Below are 20,878 nucleotides of genomic sequence, written 5' to 3'. Positions count from 1 at the left end.
TTGTCATCACAGTCCTCCACTACCTTTTCAACACAATGCTCCATAAACCTTGTCATCCCAATGCTCCATGCACTTCTCATCAAAATGGCCTCTCCACTGATATCACAATGTCTCATCACTAGTCATCACAATACTCCCTCACCCCTGTCATCACAATGTTCCATGACACCTGTCATCACAATTCTACATCCTTATCAACACAATGCTCCATGACCCGTGACAACACAATGTTCCATAACAACTCTCATCAAAATGTTCCCTGACCATTTTCATCAAATTGTTCCATGACCCTGCCATCACAATGCTCGCTGCCCTTCTCCTCACAATGCACCACACCCTCATCATCAAAATGCTCCATGACATTGTCATCACAAATCTCCATGACCATTGGCATTACAATGCTCCATGCCCTTGTCGTCTCGAAGTTCCATAATGCTTGTCATCACAATGTTCGATGCCCTTCTCATCACAATCCTCCATGCCCTTGTCATTACAATACTCCATGACCTATGTAACAAGGAGTTCCGTGCCCTTGTGATCCGAATTCTCCATACCCACACTCATCACAATAATCCATGCAATTTTTCAGACTAATTCTCCATGCCATTGTCATCACAATGTTCCATTACCCCTGTCATAACAATGCTCCATGACACCTGACATCACAATGTTCCACGACCTTTTCATCACAAAGCTCCATGACGCATGTCATCAGAATGCTCCATGGCCTTCTCATCACAATGTTCCGTGCCCTTGTCATCTCAATGCTCCAAGACCCCTGTAAGCACACTGTTCCATGCCCCTTTTCATCTCAATGCTCCATGAACGCTGTCCTCAAAATGCACCATGCCCATCATCATAATGCTTCATGCTATTGTCATCACAATTAAATCAGATTGCTCCTTGATCTCTGTCATCACAATGCTCCAAACGCTTGTGATCACAATGTTCCATAACACTTTTCATCACAACGTCCCATGATGCTTGTCATCACAATTATCCATGGCCCGCCCATCACAATGCTCCATGACCTTTTTCATCACAATGCTCAATACACTTGTCATCACAATGCTCCCTGACACTTGTCGTCAGTATGCTCCTTGAACCCTTTCATGACAAGGCTCTATGCCTTTTTCATCACAATGATCCAAGCCCTTTTCATCACAATGCTCCAAGAACCCTGAATTCACAATGCTCCATGCACTTGTCATCACAAAGCTCCATGACACATGCCATCACAATGCTCCATGGCCTTCTCATCAAAATGCTCCATGCCCTTGTCATCGCAATGTGCCAAGTCCCCTGTAATCACAATGTTCCATGGCACTTTTCATCAGAATTCTCCATGAGACTTTTCATCACAAGGCTCCATGGTCTTCTCATCAAAATGGTACAGGATCTTGTCATCACAATGCTCCATTCCCTTGTCATCACTATACTCCATGACACCTGTCATCACAATACTACATGAATATGTTCAATCCTATGTTCCATGACCTTCTCATCACAATGCTCCATGACCCCTGTCATCACAATGATCCATGACCACCGTCATCACAACGCTCCATGAACAAAATGATCCGGGACTCTTCTCATCAAAATGCTCCATGAAACTTGTCATCACAATGATCCATGCCCTTGTCATCCTAATGCTCCATGCGCCCTGTAATCACAGTGCTCCGTGATGCTTGCCTTAACAGTGATCCAGGCCCCTTGTCATCACAATGTTCCATGGCTTTGTCAGCAAAATGCTACATGTCCTTATCATCACAATGCTCCATGTGCTTGTCATCACAATCCTCCATGAACCTTGGGATCACATTGCTTCTTGCCTTTGTCATCACAATGTTCCATGCTCCTTGAAATCAAAATGCTCCATGACCTCTGTCATCACAATGCTCCAAACCCTTGTGATCACAATGTTCCATAACACTTGTCATCACAACGCCCCATGATGCTCGTCATCAGAATTTTCCATGGTCTTCTCATCACCATGCTCCATGACCTTTGTCACGAAAAAGCTCAATACACTTGTCATCACCATGCTCCCTGACACTTGTCGTCAGTATGCTCCTTGAGCCCTTTCATGACAAGGCTCCATGACTTTTTCATCACAATGCTCCAAGACCCCTGTAATCACATTGCTCCATGCCCTTGTCATCACAATACTCCATAACTCATGTCATCAGAATGCTCCATGGCCTTCTCTTCACAATGCTCCATGTCCTTATCATCACAATGCTCCAGGACCCCTGTAATCACAAAGCTCCATGCCCCTTTTCATCAGAATGCTCCATGACCCTTGTCATCACAATGCTCCTTGCCTTTGTCAGCAAAATGCTACATGACCTTTTCATCACAATACTCCATTACAATTGTCATCACAATCCTTCTTGAACCTTGGGATCACATTGCTTCATGCCCTTTTCATCAAAATGATCCGTGCTCCTTGAAATCATAATGATCCATGACCTCTGTCATCACAATGCTCCAAGCCCTTGTGATCACAATTTTCCATAACACTTGTCATCACACCGCTCCGTGATGCCTGTCATCACAATACTCCATGCCCTTGTCATTACAATGCTCCATGAACTTTGTCATCACAATGCTCAATACACTTGTTATCACAATGCAACCTTACACTTGTCGTCAAAATACTCCTTGAACCCTATCATGTGAAGGCTCCATGCCTTTTTCATCACAATGCTCCATGCACTTTTCATCACAATGCTCCATGCCATTGTCATCACAATAATCCACAAGCTTTTCATCAGAATTCTCCATGACCCTTGTCATCACAATGCTCCATGACACCTGTCATCACAATGCTCCATGCCTCTTTTCATTACAGTGTTCCATCACGCTCATCATCACAATTATCCATGGTCTCCTCATCACAATGTTCCACGATCTTGCCATCACAATGCTCCATGCCCTGGTCATCCCAGTGCTCCATGTCCCTTGTCATCACAATTCTCCATGAAAATTCTCATCACAATGTTACATACTCTTGTCATCACATTTCTTCATGCACTTGTCATCGCAGTGCTCCATGACCACTGTCAAAGCAAGCTCCATGCACCTGTCATCACAATGCTTCACGACCTTGTCACCAAAATTCTCTGTGGCTCTTGTCATCACAATTCACCATGCCCTTGTCATCACAATGCTCCATGACCCTTGTCATCACAAGGCTCCATTACCTTTCTCATCACAATCCTCCATGACGTTTTGCATCACAATGCTCCATGTCATTGTCATCAAAATGGACCATTAGGGCCTCCCTGGTGACGCAGTGGTTGAGAGTCCGCCTGACGATGCAGGGGACAGGGGTTCGTGCCCCGATCCCGGAGGATCCCACATGCCGCAGAGCGGCTGGGCCCACGAGCCATGGCCACGGAGCATGTGTGTCCGGAGCCTGTGCTCCGCAACGGGAGAGGCCACAGCAGTGAGAGGCCCGCGTACAGCAAAAAAAAAAAAAAAAAAAAAAAAATGGACCATGACGTAGTCATCACAATGCTCCCTGACACCTGTCTTCACAATACTCCATGACCTTGTCATCACAATGCTCCATGCCCTTGTCATCACAATGCGCCATGCCCATTGTCTTCCCAATAATCCATGAAACTTGTCAGAACTATGCTCCATACCCCTGTCATCACAATGCTCCTTGCCCTTGTCATCACAATGCTCCATGACCCCTGTCATCACAATGCTCCGTGACTCCAGGCATCACAATGCTGCATGACCTTTGTAACCACAATGAACTTTTCATCACAATGCTCCGTGACCCTTGTCATCACAATGCTCCATTTCCTTGTTAGCACAATGCTCCATGACCCATGTCATCACAATGCACCATGTGCTTGTCATCACAATGCTCCACAACCTTGACATCACAATGCTCCATAAACCTTGTCATCACAATGCTCCATGCACTTCTCATCAAAATGCTCTCTCACCAATGATATCACAATGTTCCATCTCTAGTCTTCACAATTCTCCCTCACCCCTGTCATCACTATGTTCCATGACCCCTGTCCTCACAATGTTACAAGCCCTTATCATCACAATGCTCCATGACCCCTGACATCACAATGTTCCATAACCCCTGTCTTCAAAATGTTCCATGACACTTTTCATCAAATTGCTCCATGAACCTGTCATCACAATGCTCCCTGCCCTGCTAAGCACAATGCACCATGCCCTTCTCATCAAAATGCTCCATGACATTTGTCATCACAAATCTCCATGAGCCTTGGCATCACAATGCTCTATGCCATTGTCATCACAATGCTCCATGAACACTATCATCACATTGCTCCATGCCCTTGTCATCAAAAAGTTCCATGACGCTTTTCATCACAATGCTCGATGCCCTTCTCATCACAATGCTCCATGCCCTTGTCCTTACAATCCTCCAGGACCCATGTATGACAGTGTTCCGTGCCTTTGTCATCACAATGCTCCATGACCCTTGTCATCACAATGCTCCAAGACCCACAGTGACAGTAATCAATGAGAAAGTTCCCATGGTGTCAGTTCTCATAATGACAGTTCTTGTAAGAGTGCTCATGGTGGCAATGCTCGTGGTGACAGTGTTCTTGGTGACCTTGCTCATGATGGCAATGCCCTTGGTGAGACTACCGATGGTGACACTGTCCATGGTGACAGTGCACATGGTCATGGTGCATCTGGTGGTAACACAATATAGTGACAGTGTTCATGGTGAGATTGCTCATGATGATAGTGCCCATGGTGTGTTCCCATGGTTACAGTGCTCATGGTGACAGTGCCCATGGTGACAGTGCACACTGTGAGACTCCCCATGGTGGCTGGGCCCATGGTGATACTTCTTATCATGATAGTGCTCAAGGTACCAGTTTCATGGTAATAGTGCTCACGGTAGCAGTGCCCACAAGGAGAGTGCCAATGGTGCGAATACTGACTGTGACAGTGCCCATGGTGACTTTTCACTCTGTGACAGTGCCCTTGGGGACAGTTAGCATGGTGAGATTTCTCATGGTGATAGTGCCCATTGTATCAGTTTTCATAGTGACAAGATCCATGGCGTCAGTGCCCATCATGGCATTGCTCACGGTAATAGTTCTCACAGTGAGAGTGCCCATGGTGATATTACCCATGGTTACAGTATTCAGTGATAAAGTGCTCATGATGACAGTGCCCATGGTGATAGTGCACATGGTCGCAGTACAAAATGGTGACAGTGCCCATGGTGACATTGCTTAATGTGATAGTCCTTGCGGTGATAGTGCACATGGTGACTCTGCCCACCGTGACAGTGCTCTTCTTGACAGTGCTCACGGTGATAGTTCCAATGTTGGAAGTGCCCATCGTGAAAGTGCCCATGGTGACAGTTCTTATGGTGAGAGTGCTCAGAGTGGCAGTGCTCATGGTGAAAGTGCCCATGGTGACAGAGCTCACGTCGACATTGCCCATAGTAATAGTGTCCATGGTGACAGTACTAACAGTGAAATTGTCCATAGGGACACTCCCCAGGGTGACAGTACCCATGGTCACATCCCTCACGGTGATAGTGCTCACGGTGACAGTGCCCACTGTAACAGTGACCATGATGACAGTTCTAACGCTGATAGTGCCCATGATGACAGTGCTCATGGTGACAGTCCACATTGTGCCAGTGCCCAAAGTGACAGTGCTCACGGTGACAGTGCCCATGATTACACTTCTCATGGAGACAGTGCTCATGGTGACATTGCCCATTGTGACAGTGACCATGGTGACTGTTCTACCGGTGATAGTGACCATGATGAAAGTGATGATGGTGACAGTCCACATTGTGCCAGTGAGCAAGTTGACAGTGCTCACAGTGACAGTGACGACGGTCGCAACCCTCACGGTGAAGGTGCTCATGGTGACAGTGCACATGGTGATACTGAGAATGGTGACAGTGCTTATGGTGGCAGTGGTAATGGTTGCAGAACCCATGGTGATAGTGCTGAAACAGACAGTGCCCTTGGTGATACTGCCGATGGTGAGTGTGCTCACGTTAATAGTGCCCATGGTGGCAGTTCCCATTGTGAAAGTACTCATGATGACCATGTCCATGTTGGTAGTTCCCATGGTGACAGTGCTCACGGTGATAGTGCCCATGGTGACAGTGCACACGGTGGTAGTGCACATGTTGGCAGTGAAAAATGGTGACAGTGCCCATGCTGACAGTTCTCATGGTGACAGTGCACACAGTGACAACCTATGCTGACAGTGCTCATGGTAGCAGTACCCGTGGTGACAGTGCTCACAGTGACAGTGCCCATGGTGGCAGTGCCCATGGTGACATTGCACACGTTGACAATGCCCATGATGACTATGCCTATTGTGACAGTGACCACGGTGCCATTGCCTATGGTGACAGTGCTCACAGTGACAGTACCCATGGTAACAGTGACCACGGTGAGAGTGCTTATGGTGATAGTGTCTATGGTGACAGAGCTCATTGTGACAGTCCGCATTGTGCCAGTACCCATAGTGACAGTGCTCACAGTGACAGTGCCCATGGTGACAGTGACCACGGTGAGAGTGCTCACAGTAGTAGTGCTCACAGTAATAGTGCTCATTGTGACAGTGCCAATGGTGACAGTGCTCATGGTGACAGAGCCCATGGTGATAGTGCCCATGGTGAGAGTCCGCACGTTGATAGTGCCCATGGTGACAGTTCCTATTGTGAAATTGATCATGATGACATTGCCCATGTTGGTAGTTCCCATGGTGACAGTGCTCACGGTGATAGTGATGATGGTAAGAGTGCACATGGTGGAGTGCCCTTGGTGGCAGTGAAAAATGGTGACATTGCACATGTTGACAGTTCTCATGGTGACAGTGCACATACGACAACCATGCAGACAGTACTCACGGTGACAGTTCTCATGGTTGCAGTACGCATGGTGACAGTGCTCACAGTGATAATGCTGATGGTGGCCTGCCCATGTTGATAGTGCCCATGGTGACACTGCCCATGATGACAGTGCCCATGGTGACAGTGCCCACGGCACCATTGCCTATGGTGACAGTGCTCATGGTAACAGAGCCCATGGTGTCAGTGACCATGGTGAGAGTGCTCACAGTGATAGTGCCCATGGGGTCAGGGTTCAAGGTGCCAGTCCACATTGTGCCAGTGTCCATGGCAACAGTGTCCATGGTGACAGTGACCACAGTGAGAGTGGTCATGGTGATAGTGCTCACGGTAATAGTGCTCATGGTGACAGTGCAAATGGTGACAATACCCATGGTGACCGTACTCATGTTGAAAATACCCATGGTGGCAGTTCTCATAGCGACAATTCTCATGGTGACAGTGCTTACAATAGCAGTGCACAAGTTTGTGAAAATGCTAATGGTCACAGTGCTGTTTTTGGCAGTTCCCATGGGGACAATACAGATGGTAACACTGCGCATTGTTACAGTGTCCATGGTAACCGTGCTCATGGTGATAGTGAACATCGTGACAGTTCCTATGGTGGTAGTTCACCTGGTGACAGTGGTAAGTAGTGACAGTGCACATGCTGACAGTGCTCATGGTGAGAGTGCCCATGGTGACAGTGCACATGGTGATAATGGTCATTGTTAGAGTGTCCATGGTGACAGACCCCAAGGTGGCAGTGACCATGGTGACAGTGCCCACAATGACAGTGCCCATGGTGACAGTGCCGACAGTGACAGTGCCCATGGTGACACTTCTCACGGTGACAGTGCCCATGGGGACAGTTAGCATGGCGAGATTTATCACAGTGATAGTGCCCGTTGTGACAGTGCTCACAGTGACAATGACCCTGGTGCCAGTGCCCATAGAGACATTCCACATGGTCACATTTCTCATGGTGAAAGTGCCTATGGTGATATTACCCATGGTGACACTGCACATGGTGGCAGTGCAAAATGGTGACAGTGTCCATGGTGACATTGGTCATAGTGACTTTGCTTACAGTGATAGTCCTTATGGTGACATTGCACATGGTGACACTGCACACAGAGATATTGTTCATGGTGACAGTGTTCACGGTGATAATTCCTATGGTGAGAGCGTCCATGGTGACAGTGCCCATAGTCACAATTCTAATGATGTAGTGCTCAGAGTGACAGTGCACATGGTGAAAGTCCCAGGGTGACAGTACTCATGGTGACAGTGCTCATGCTGATAGTGCCTATGGTGACAGTGCCCATGTTCACAATTCTCACAGTGATAATGCCTATGGTGAGAGTACCTAGGTTGAAAATGCCCATGGTAAGAGTGCCCATGGTGACAGTGCTCATGTTGGCAGTGCCACAAATAACAGTGCTTGTTGTGGCAGTGCTCAGGGTGACCATGCTCATAGTGAGACTGCCCATGTTTACAGTGTTTATGGTGATAGATGTCACGGTGTCAGTGCCCGCTGGGACAGTGCCAAGGCTGACAAAGCCCATGGTGATACTTCCCATTGTGACAGTTCCCACTGCGACAGTGCCCATGGTGACAGTGCCCAGTGTGACAAAGCCCATGGTGACAGAGCTCACAGTTACCATGCCCAGGGTGACAGTGCCGCTGGTGAGATTGCCAATAGTGACAGTGCTCATGGTGAAACTGCCCATGGAGACATTGCCCATGGTGATAGTGCTCATGGTGACAACCCCACGGTGACAGTGCCAATGGTGATAGTCCCCGTGGTGACAGTTCTTACGTTGAATATGACCATGGTCACAATTCTCATGGTGACAGTGCCTATGGTGAAAATTCTCATACTGACACTGCTCATGTGACAGTGCCCAAGATGATATTACCCATGGTGACAGTACTCATGTAAAAGTGCCCATGGTGACAATGCACATGATGGCAGTGCAAAATGTGACAGTACCCATGGTGATTTTGCTCATGGTGACATTGCTTATGGTGATAGTCCATACAGTGAGAGTGTGTATGCTGAAACTGCACACAGGAGAGTGCTCATGGTGACAGTGTTCATGGCGATAGTGCTGATGGTGAATGTGCCGATGGTGACAGTGCCCATAGTCACAATTCTCATGGTGTAGTCCTCACGGTGACAGGACCCATGGTGACAATACACAGGGTGACAGTATTCATGGTGACATTGCTCATGGTGATAGTGCTGATGTTCACAAATCTCACGGTGATAGTGCCCATAGTGACAATACACAGGGTGACAGAGCTCATGGTAAAAGTGCTCACATTGACAGTGCCTGTGGTGACAGTACCTAAGGTGACAATTCCCATGGTGAGAGTGCTCATGGTGACAGTGTCCATGGTGACAATACTCAGTGTGTCCTGCCCATGGTGAGAGTGATCATGGTGACACTGCTCATGTGGACAGTACCATAAGTGACAGTGCTCATTGTGGCAGAGCTCATGGTGACAGTGCCCATGGTTACAGTGCTTATGGTGATAGATGTCACAGTGGCTGTGCCCACAGTGTAAGTACCCACACTGACAAAGCTTATGATGATACTTTCCATTGTGGCAGTGCCCAAGGTGACAGAGCCCATGGTGACAGTGCCCAAGATCACAGTGCCCATGGTGGCAGTGCTAACGGTGACTGTGCCCATGGTGACAACGCCCATTGTGACAGTGCTCACGGTGGCCGTGCCGATGCTGACAGTGCCGATGGAGATAGTGCCAATAGTGAGAGTGCTCACAGTGAAACAGCCCATGGTACCCTGCCCATGATGATAGTGCTTATCGTGACAAACCCTCGGAGGCAGTGCCCATGGTGAGAGTCCCCGTGGTAACAGTTCTCATGGTGAAAGTGACCCTGTTGAAATTGCTCATGTTGACAGTGCTAATGGTGACAGTGCTCAAGATGATAGATCCCATGTTGACAGTATTCATGGTGACTCTTCTCATGGTGACATTGCCTATGGTGATAATGCTCTTAGTGACAGTGCTCATGGTGACAGTGCCCATGGTGACAGTAACCACAGTGAATGTTCTCACCGTGATAGTGCCCATAGTGACAGTGTTCATGGTGACAGTCCTCATTGAGGCTGTGCCCGTGGTGACAGTGCTCAGGGTGATAGTGATCACAGTGATAGTACTCACGTTGGCAATGCCCAAGGTGACAATACCCACGGTGACAGTAATCATGGTCAAAGTGCCCATGTTGGCAGTTCTCATAGTGACAGTTCTTGTGACAGTGCTCATGGTGGCAGTGCGCGTGGTGACAGTGCTCTTGGTGACAGTGCTCATGGTGGCAGTGCCCATGGTAAGACTACCAAAGGTGACACTGCCCATGGTGACAGTGCACATGGTCATGGTGCATCTGGTGGCAGTGCAAAATAGTGACAGTGCCTATGGTGATATTGCTCGTGGTGATAGTGCCCATGGTGAGAGTGCCCATGTTTACAGTGCCCATGGTGAGAGTGCCCCTGGTGAGAGTGTACACCGTGAGAGTGCCCATGGTGGCTGTGCCCATGGTGACAGATCTTATCATGATAGTGCTCATGGTAGCAGTGTTCATGTTAATAAACTCATGGTGGCAATGCCCACAATGAGAGTGCCAATGGTGAGAATACTGACTGTGACAGTGCCCATGGTGACTTTTCTCTCTGTGACAGTGCCCTTGGGGATAGTTAGCACAGTGAGATTTCTCATGGTGGTAGTGCCCATTGTTGCAGTGTTCATAGTGACAAGACTGATGGCACCAGTGCCCATCATGGCATGGCTCACGGTGATACTTCTCACGGTGACAGTGTCCATGGTTATATTACCCATGGTGACAGTACTCAGTGATAAAGTGCTCATGGTGACAGTTCCTAAGGTGATAGTGCACATGGTGGCAGTGCAAAATGGTGAGAGTGTCCATGGTGACATTGCTTAATGTGATAGTCCTTGTGGTGATAGTGCGCATGGTGACACTGCCCACTGTGACAGTGCTCTTGTTGACAGTGCTCACGGTGATAGTGCCAATGTTGGAAGTGCCCATCATGAAATTGCCCATGGTGACCGTTCTTATTGTGAGAGTGGTCAGAGTGGCAGTGCTCGTGGTGAAAGTGCCCATGGTGACAGAGCTCATAGTGACAGCACCCATAGTTATAGTGTCCATGGTGGCAGTACTAACAGTGAAATTGTCAATGGGGACACTGCCCATGTTTACAGTGCCCATGGTCACAACCCTCTCGGAGATAGTGCCCATGATGACAGTGCTTATGGTGACCGTCCGCATTGTGGCAGTGCCCAAGGTGACAGTGCTCATGGTGACAATGCCCAGGGTCACAACCATCATGGTGAAAGTGCTCATGGTGACAGTGCACATGGTGACAGTGACGACAGTGATATTCTAACGGTGATAGTGCCCATGATGACAGTGCTCATGGTGACAGTCCACATTGTGCCAGTGCCCAAGGTGACAGTGATCATGATGTCAGTGCCCATAGTCACAATACCCATGGTGACAGTGCCCAGGCTGACAGTTCTCATGGTGATAGTGCCCATGGTGACAGTGCACATGGTGATACTGAGAATGTTCACGGTGCTTATGGTGACAGTGGTCATGGTTTCAGTACCCATGGTGATAATGCTGAAACTGACAGTGCCCTTGGTGATACTGCCCATGGTGAGCGTGCTCACGTTAATAGTGCCCATGGTGGAAGTTCCCATTGTGAAAGTGCTCATGATGACAGTGCCCATGTTGGTAGATCCCATGGTGACAGTCTTCCCGGTGATAGTGACCATGGTAACAGTGCACAAAGTGACTGTGCCCTTGGTGACAGTGCCCATGACGACAGTACTCATGGTGATAGTGCCCATGGTGACAGTACACAAGGTGGTAGTGCACATTGTGACACTGAAAAATGGTGACAGTGTCAATGCTGATACTTCTCATGGTTACCGTGCACACGGTGACCACCTGTGCTGACAGTGCTCATGGTAGCAGTACCCGTGGTGACCGTGCTCACAGTGATAGTGCCCATAGTGGCAGTGCCCATGGTGACACTGCCCACGGTGACCATGCCCATGATGACAGTGCCCATGGTGACAGTGCCCATGGTGCCATTGCCTATGGTGACAGTGCTCACAGTGACAGTACCCATGGTAACAGTGACCACAGTGAGAGTGCTCATGGTGACAGGACTCATTGTGACAGTCCGCATTGTGCCAGTACCCATAGTGACAGTGCTCACAGTGACAGTGCCCATGGTGACAGTGACCATGGTGAGAGTGCTCACAGTGGTAGTGCTCACAGTAATAGTGCTCATGGTGACAGTGCCGATGGTGACTGTGCTCATGGTGACAGTGCCCATGGTGATAGTGCCCATGGTGAGAGTCCGCACGTTGATAATGCCCATGGTGGAAGTTCCTATTGTGAAAGTGCTCATGATGACATTGTCCATGTGGGTAGTTCCCATGGTGACAGTGCTCACGGTGATAGTGAACATGGTAACAGTGCAGATGGTGGACGTGCCCATGGTGACAGTGCCCATGATGACAGTATACATGGTGACAGTTCTCACGGTGAAAGTGCCCATGGTGACATTGCACATGGTGGCAGTGAAAAATGGTGACAGTGCCCATGTTGACTCTTCTCATTGTGACAGTGCTCATGGTGAAATCCCATGCAGACAGTGCTCAGGGTGATAGATCTCATGGTTGCAGTGCACATGGTGACAGTGCTGACAGTGATAATGCCCATGGTGGCAGTGCCCATGGTGACACTGCCCATGATGACAGTTCCCATGGTGACAGTGCCCATGGCACCATTGCCTATGGTGACAGTGCTCATGGTAACAGTGCCCATGGTGTCAGTGACCACAGTGAGAGTGCTCACAGTGAAAGTGCCCATGGTGACAGAGCTCATGGTGCCAGTCTGCAGTGTGCCAGTACCCATGGCGACAGTGCTCATGGTGACAGTGAGCACAGTGAGAGTGCTCACGGTGATAGAGCTCATGGTAATAGTGCACATGGTGACAGTGCAAATGTTGACAATACCCATGGTAACCATGCTCACGTTAATAGTGCACATCGTGACAGTGCCCATGGTGGTAGTTCACCTGGTGACAGTGCTAAATAGTGACAGTGCACATGCTGACGGTGTTCATGGTGATAGTGTCCATGGTGACAGTGCACAGGGTGACAATGGGCACTGTTACAGTGTTCATGGTGACAGAGCCCAAGGTGGCAGTGGCCATGGTGACAGTGCCCACAATGACAGTGCCCATGCTGACAGTGCTGACAGTGACAGTGCCCATGGTGACATTTCTCATGGTGACAGTGCCCATGGGGTCAGTTAGCATGGTGAGATTTCTCACGGTGATAGTGCCCGTAGTGACAGTGCTCACAGTGACAATGCCCATGGTGCCAGTGACCATAGAGACATTCTGCATGGTCACATTTCTCACGGTGATAGTGCCTATGGTGATATTACCCATGGTGACACTGCACATGGTGGCAGTGCAAAATGATGACAGTGCCCATGGTGACATTGCTCATGGTGACTTTGCTTACGGTGATAATCCTTACGCTGAAAGTGCACATGATGACACTGCACACAGTGTCATTGTTCATGGTAACAGTGTTCACGGTGATAGTTCCAATGGTGAGAGTGTCCATGGTGACAGTGCCCATAGTCACAATTCTCATGGTGTAGTGCTCATAGTGACAATGCCCATGGTGAAAATATGCAGGGTGACAGTACTCATGGTGACAGTGCTCATGGTGATAGTGCCCATGGTGACAGTGCCAATGTTCACAATTCTCACAGTGATAATGCCTATGGTGAGAGTACCTAGGGTGACAATGCCCATGGTGACAGTGCCCAAGGGGTCATGCCCATGGTGACAGTGCTCATCATGACAGTGCTCACGTTGGCAGTGCCATTAATAACCGTGCTCATTGTGGTAGTGCTCATAGTGACCATGCTCATGGTGACACTGCCCATGTTTTCAGTGTTTATGGTGATAAATGTCACGGTGTCAGTACCCACGGAGACAATGCCCATGCTGACAAAGCCCATGGTGATACTTCCCATTGTGAAAGTGGCCATGGTGACAGTGCCCATTGTGACAAGTCCCATGGTGACACTGCTAATGGTGACAGTGCCCATGGTGACAGTGCCAATGGTGAGAGTGCCAAGACTGACAGTGCTCATGGTGAAACTGCCCATGGAGACATTGTCCATGGTGAAAGTGCTCATGTTGACAACCACACGGTGACAGTGCCAATGGTGATAGTTCCCGTGGTGACAGTTCTTACGTTGAATGTGACCATGGTGACATTTCTCACGGTGATGGAGCCTATGTTGAAAATGCTCATAGTGACAGTGCTCACGGTAACAGTGCCCATGGTGATATTACCCATGGTGACAGTACTCATGGTTAAAGTGCCCATGGTGACACTGCACATTGTGGCCGTGCAAAATGGTGACAGTGCCCATGGTGATATTGATCATGATGACATTGCGTACGGTGATAGTCCTTACAGTGATAGTGTGTATGGTGAAACTGCACACAGTTACAGTGCTCAAGGTGACAGTGTTCACAGCGATAGTGCCGATGGTGAATGTGCCCATGGTGACAGTGTCCATAGTCACAATTCTCATGGTGTAGTGCTCATGGTGACAGTGCCCATGGTGACAAAACAGAGTTTGACAGTATTCTTGGTGACATTGCCCATGGTGATAGTGCCCATGGTGAGAGTGCCCATGTTCACAACTCTCACGGTGATAGTGCCCATGGTGACAATACCCAGGGTGACAGAGCTCATGGTAAAAATGCTCACGGTGACAGTGCCCATGGTGACATTACCTAAGGTGACAATTCACATGCTGAGAGTGCACATGGTAACAGTGCCCATGGTGACAAAACCCAGGGTGTCCTGACCATGGTGACAGTGATCATGGTGACATTGCTCATGAGGACAGTGCCATAAGTGACAGTGCTCATTGTGGCAGTGCTCATGGTGACTGTGCTCCTGGTGACAGTGCCCATGGTTACAGTGTTTATGGTGATCAATGTCACAGTGGCTGTGCCCATGGTGACAGTGCCCACAATGACAAAGGCCATTTTGATACTTCCCATTATGAAAGTGCCCACAGTGACAGAGCAAATGGTGACAGTGCCCAAGATCACAGTGCCCATGGTGAGAGTGATAACAGTGACTGTGCCCATGGTGACAGCACCCAGTGTGACATTGCCCATTGTGACAGTGTTCACGGTGGCTGTGCCGATGCTGACAGTGCCGATGGTGATAGTGCCAATAGTGAGAGTGCTCACGGTGAAACTGCCCATGGAGACACTGCCCATGGTGATAGTGCTCATCGTGACAACCCCTCGGAGGCAGTGCCAATGTTGAGAGTCCTCGTGGTGACAGTTCTCACTGTGTAAGTGACCCTGTTGAAATCGCTCATGGTGACACTGCTCATGATGATAGTCTCCATTTTGACAGTGCCCATAGTGACTGTTCTCACGGTGACAGTGCCTATGGTGATAATGCTCTTAGTGACAGTGCTCACGGTGAGAGTGCCCTTGGTAGACAGTGACCACGGTAACTGTTCTCACCGTGATAGTGCCCATTGTGACAGTGTTCATGGTGACACTCTGCATTGAGGCTGTGCCCATGGTGACAGTGCTCTGGGTGATAGTGCTCACAGTGATAATACTCACGTTGACAGTGCCCAAGGTGACAATACCCACAGTGACAATAATCATGGTGAAAGTGCCCATGGTGGCAGCTCTCATACTGACAGTTCTTGTGACAGTGCTCTTGTTGGCAGTGCCTATGGTGAGACTACCGATGGTGACACTGCCCATGGTGACAGTGCACATGGTCATGGTGCATCTGGTGGCAGTGCAAAATAGTGAGAGTGTCCATGGTGATATTCCTCATGGTGATAGTGCCCATGGTGACAGTGCCCATGGTGACAGTGGCCCTGGTGACAGTGCACACCGTGAGAGTGCCCATGGTGGCCATGCCCATGGTGACAGGTCTTATCATGATAGTGCTCACGGTAGCAGTGTTCATGGTAATAGTGATCACGGTGGCAGAGCCCACAATGAGAGTGCCAAACGGGAGAATACTGACTGTGACAGTCCACATGGTGACATTTCTCTCTCTGACAGTGCCCTTGGGGACAGTTAGCACGGTGAGATTTCTCACGATAAGATCTGTCACCATGGGCACCTCCACCAAGGGCACTCTCACGGTGTGCACTGTCACCAGGGGCACTGTCACTATGGGCACTGTCACCATGAGCATTGTAACCGTGGGCACTCTCACCATGGGCATTTTAACTATGAGCAATATCATTATGGGCAATGTCACTATTTTGCACTGCCACCAGATGCACCATGACCATGTGCACTGTCACCATGGGCAGTGTCACCATCGGTAGTCTCACCATGGGCACTGCCACCATGAGCACTGTCACCAAGAGCACTGTCACCACGAGCACTGCCACTATGAGCATTGTCACAAGAACTGTCACTATGAGAACTGCCACCATGGGCACTTTCACCATGATTACTGTCACCGTCGGTATTGTCACCTTGGGCATTCTCAACGTGAGTACTATCACTGTGAGCACTATCACCCTGAGCACTGTCACCACGGGCACAGCCTCAATGAGGACTGTCACCATGAACACTGTCACAATGCGCACTATCACAGTGAGAACAGTCACTGTCACCATGGGCACTGTCACCGTGAGCACTGTCACTAAGAGCATTATCACCATAGGCACTCTCACCGTGAGAACAGTCACCATGGGCACTGTGAACATGGAGACTATCACCTTGAACACTGTCACCATGAGCAATGTCACCATGAGCAATTTCAACAGGGTCACTTTCACCGTGAGAAATGTCATCACCGGTACTCTCACCATTGGCACTGCTTCTGAGAGGTTGTCACAATGAGCACTATCACCATGGGCAGTGTCTCCATGGGCAGTTTCACCATGAGCACCCTCACTATTGGCACTATCACCATTGGCACTGTCAACATCGGCACGGTCACTTTGAGCACTCTCACAATGTGTGTTGTCACACTCGTCGCTGTCACCATGGGCACAGTCACCATTGGCAGTTTCACCATGGACAGTGTGATCCTGGGCACTGTCACCATGGGCTCTGTCACCGTGGGCACTGTCACAATGGGAAATATCACCATGGGCTATATCAGCGTGGGCACTGTCACCGTGGGCAATGCCACCCTGACATCTATCACCATAAGCACTGTAAACATGGGCACTGTCACCATGAGCACTACACCGTGAGAATTGTGACTATGGGAACTGTTACCATGGGCACATTCACCATCGGCACTCTAGCCATGAACACTGTCACCATGAGCACTGTCACTGTGTGCTCTTTCACCATACACACTATCACCTTAAGGACTATCACCGTAAGCAATGTCACCATGAGCAATATCACAATGGCCACAGTCACCATTTTGCACTGCAACCATGTGCAGGGTCACCATGGGCACTTTAACCATGAATACTGTCACCATGGGTAATACCACCATGTGCACAGTCACTGTGAGCACTGTTACTATGATAATTTTCACCATAGGCACTGTCACCGTGAGAACTGTCAACATGGGCACTGTCAACATGGAGACCATCACCTTGAGCAATGTCACCATGAGCACTGTCACCATGAGAAATGTCACCATGGTTTCATTCAACATAAGAACTGTCACCACAGGGAGTATCACCATTGGCACTGTCACCGTGAGGTTGTCACCATGAGCACTATCACCATGGGAAACGTCTCCACGGACAGTTTCACCATGAACATTGTCACCGTGAGCACTGTCACCATGGGCCTTGTCACACTGTTCGCTTTTCACCATGGGCACTGTCACTGTGGGCACTGTCACAAAGGGAAGTATCACCATGGGCTTTTTCAGCGTGGGCACTGTCCCCATGGCATTGACACCGTGACATATATCACCATAAATACTGTAAACATGGGCACTGTCACCATGAGCACAGTCACCATGAGCACTGCCACAATGAACACTGTTATTTATGGCACTGTCAACATGAACACTCTCACCATGGGCATGACACCATGTGCACTGTCACCGTGGGCATTGTCACCCTAGGTACTCTTACCATAGGCATTATCACTGTGAGAATTGTGAACATGGGCACTGTCACCATGGGCATTATCACAATGAGCACAATCACCATGAGTACTGTCACCCTGGGTATTTTCACCCTGGGCACTGTCACTGTGAGCACTACATCATGAGAATTGTGACTATGGGCACTGTCATCATGGACATTCTCACCATGGGAACTGTCACTGTGAACACTGTAACCATGGACAATGTCCCTGTGTGCAGTGTCACCATGCACACTGTGACCGTAAGGACTATCACTGTAAGCAAAGTCACCATGAGGAATGTCACCATGGGCACTGTCACAATCTTGCACTGCCACCATGTGCAGTGTCACCATGGGTAATATCACCATAGACACTTTCACCATGAAAAATGTGACCATGCGGAATGTCTCTATGGGCACTGGCACCATGGGCATTGTCACTGTCAGCACTGTCACAACGGGCACTATCACCATGAGAAATCTCACCATGCTAACTATCCCTATTGGCACTCTCACTGTGAGAAGGGTCACTATGGGCACTGTCACTGTCGGCACTGTCACCATGGGTACTGTCATTGTGGGCACTGTCACCATGGCCACTGCCACCTTGGTCTCTGTCACCATGAACACTGTAACAATGACCATTATCACCGTGTGCACTGTCACCATGGGCACTATCACCATGAGCACTATCAGCATGTGCACTGTCACTACTTAGCACTATCACCAGGTGAACTACCACCATGGGCACTGCCACGATGTGCACTATCACCGTGAGCACAGTTACCATGGGCACTGTAACAATTCAAAGTGTCACCATTAGTACTGTCCCCATGGGAACTGCCACCAAGAGCACTGTCACCATTAGCACTGTCACCACGAGCACTGCCACCTTGGGCACTGCCAATATAAGCACTGTCACCATGAGAACTGTCGCTATGAGAACTGCCACCATGTGTATTTTCACCATGAGTACTGTCACCGTGGGTATTGTCACCATTTGCACTGTCACCATGATGAGCACTATTACCGTGAGCACTATCACCGTAAGCACTCTCACAGTGCTCACTGTCGCCATGGGTACCGGTACAATGAGGACTGTCACCATGAGCCTTGTCACCATGGGCACTATCACTCTGAGCACTCTAACCATGGTCACTGTCACCATGGGCACTGTTACCCTGAGCACTGTCACCATAGGCAAATGTGCCGTGGGAACTGGCAACATGGACACTCTCATCATGGGCATTGTCACCATGGGCACTGTTACCATGGGCACTAGCATCAATGGCACTATCACTGTGAGCACTGTCACCATGGGTACTGCAACCATGAGAAGTGTCTCCGTGAGTACTTTCTGCATGGGTTGTCACCATGTGCACTGTCACCATGAGAACTGTCAACATGGGCACGGTCTCCATTTATCACTGCCACCATGTGCAATGTCACCTTGGGCACTATCACCGTGAGAACTGTCACCATGAGTACTGTCACCATGGGAACTACCCAAATGGGCAATGTCATCATGAGCACTTTCACAATGGGAACTGCCATCATGGGCACTGCCAACGTGCGGACTCTCACCATGGTCACTATCACCATGGGCACTGTCACTGTGAGCATTGTTACCATTGGCACTATCACCATGAGCACTATTACTGTGAGCACTACCAGCGTGAGCACTCTCACCGTGGTCACTGTCACCATGGGCACTGTCACCTTGAGCAATGATACAATGTGGACTGTCACCATGAGCATTGTCATCATGGGCACTATCACTGTTAGAACTGTCACTGTGGTCACTGTTACCATGGGAACTGTCACCATGGGCAGTGTCCCCATTGGTAGTCTCACCATGGGCACTGCCACCATGAGCACTGTCCCCACGAGCACTGTCACCACGAGCACTGCCACCATGAGCACTGTCACAAGAACTGTCACTGTGAGAACTGCCACCATGGGCACTTTCACCATGATTACTGTCACCATGGGTATCGTCACCTTGGGCACTGTCAATGTGAGTACTATCACCGTGAGCACTGTCACCACGGGCACAGCCTCAATGCAGACGGTCACAATGAACACTGTCACCATGGGCACTATCACAGAGAGAAGAGTCACTGTGTTCACTGTAACCATGGGCACTGTCACCGTGAGCACTGTCACTAAGAGCATTATCACCATAGGCACTGTCTCCGTGAGAACAGTCACCATGGGCACTGTCAACATGGAGATTATCATCTTGAGCACTCACTATGAGCACTGTCACCATGAGCAATTTCAACAGGGTCACTTTCACCATAAGAACTGTCACCACGGGGACTCTCTCCATTGGCAATACTTCCGAGGGTTTGTCACAATGAGCACTATCACCATGGGCAGTGTCTCCATTGGCAGTTTCACCGTGAGCACTCTCACTATTGGCACTATCACCATCAGCACTGTCAGCATCGGCATGGTCACCATGAGCACTCTCACAATGGGCTTTGTCACACTGGGGGCTGTCACCATGGGCACAGTCACCATTAGCACTCTCATCATGGGCGCTGTGATCTTCGGCACTGTCACCATGGGCTCTGTCACCGTGGGCACTGTCACAATGGGAAGTATCATCATGGGCTTTGTCAGCTTGGGCACTGTCGCCATGGGTACAGCCACCATGACATCTATCACCATAAGCACTGTAACCATGGACACTGTCACCATGAGCATGTTCACCATGAGCACTGACACAATGAGCACTGTCACTTATGGCACTGTCCACATGAGCAGTGTCACCATGATCACTGTCACCA

Source organism: Mesoplodon densirostris, chromosome Y (assembly GCF_025265405.1).
Source record: "Mesoplodon densirostris isolate mMesDen1 chromosome Y, mMesDen1 primary haplotype, whole genome shotgun sequence".
Lineage (NCBI taxonomy): Eukaryota > Metazoa > Chordata > Mammalia > Artiodactyla > Ziphiidae > Mesoplodon > Mesoplodon densirostris.
The sequence above is the reverse complement of the archived record's forward strand: the minus strand, read 5'-3'. Positions refer to the sequence as shown.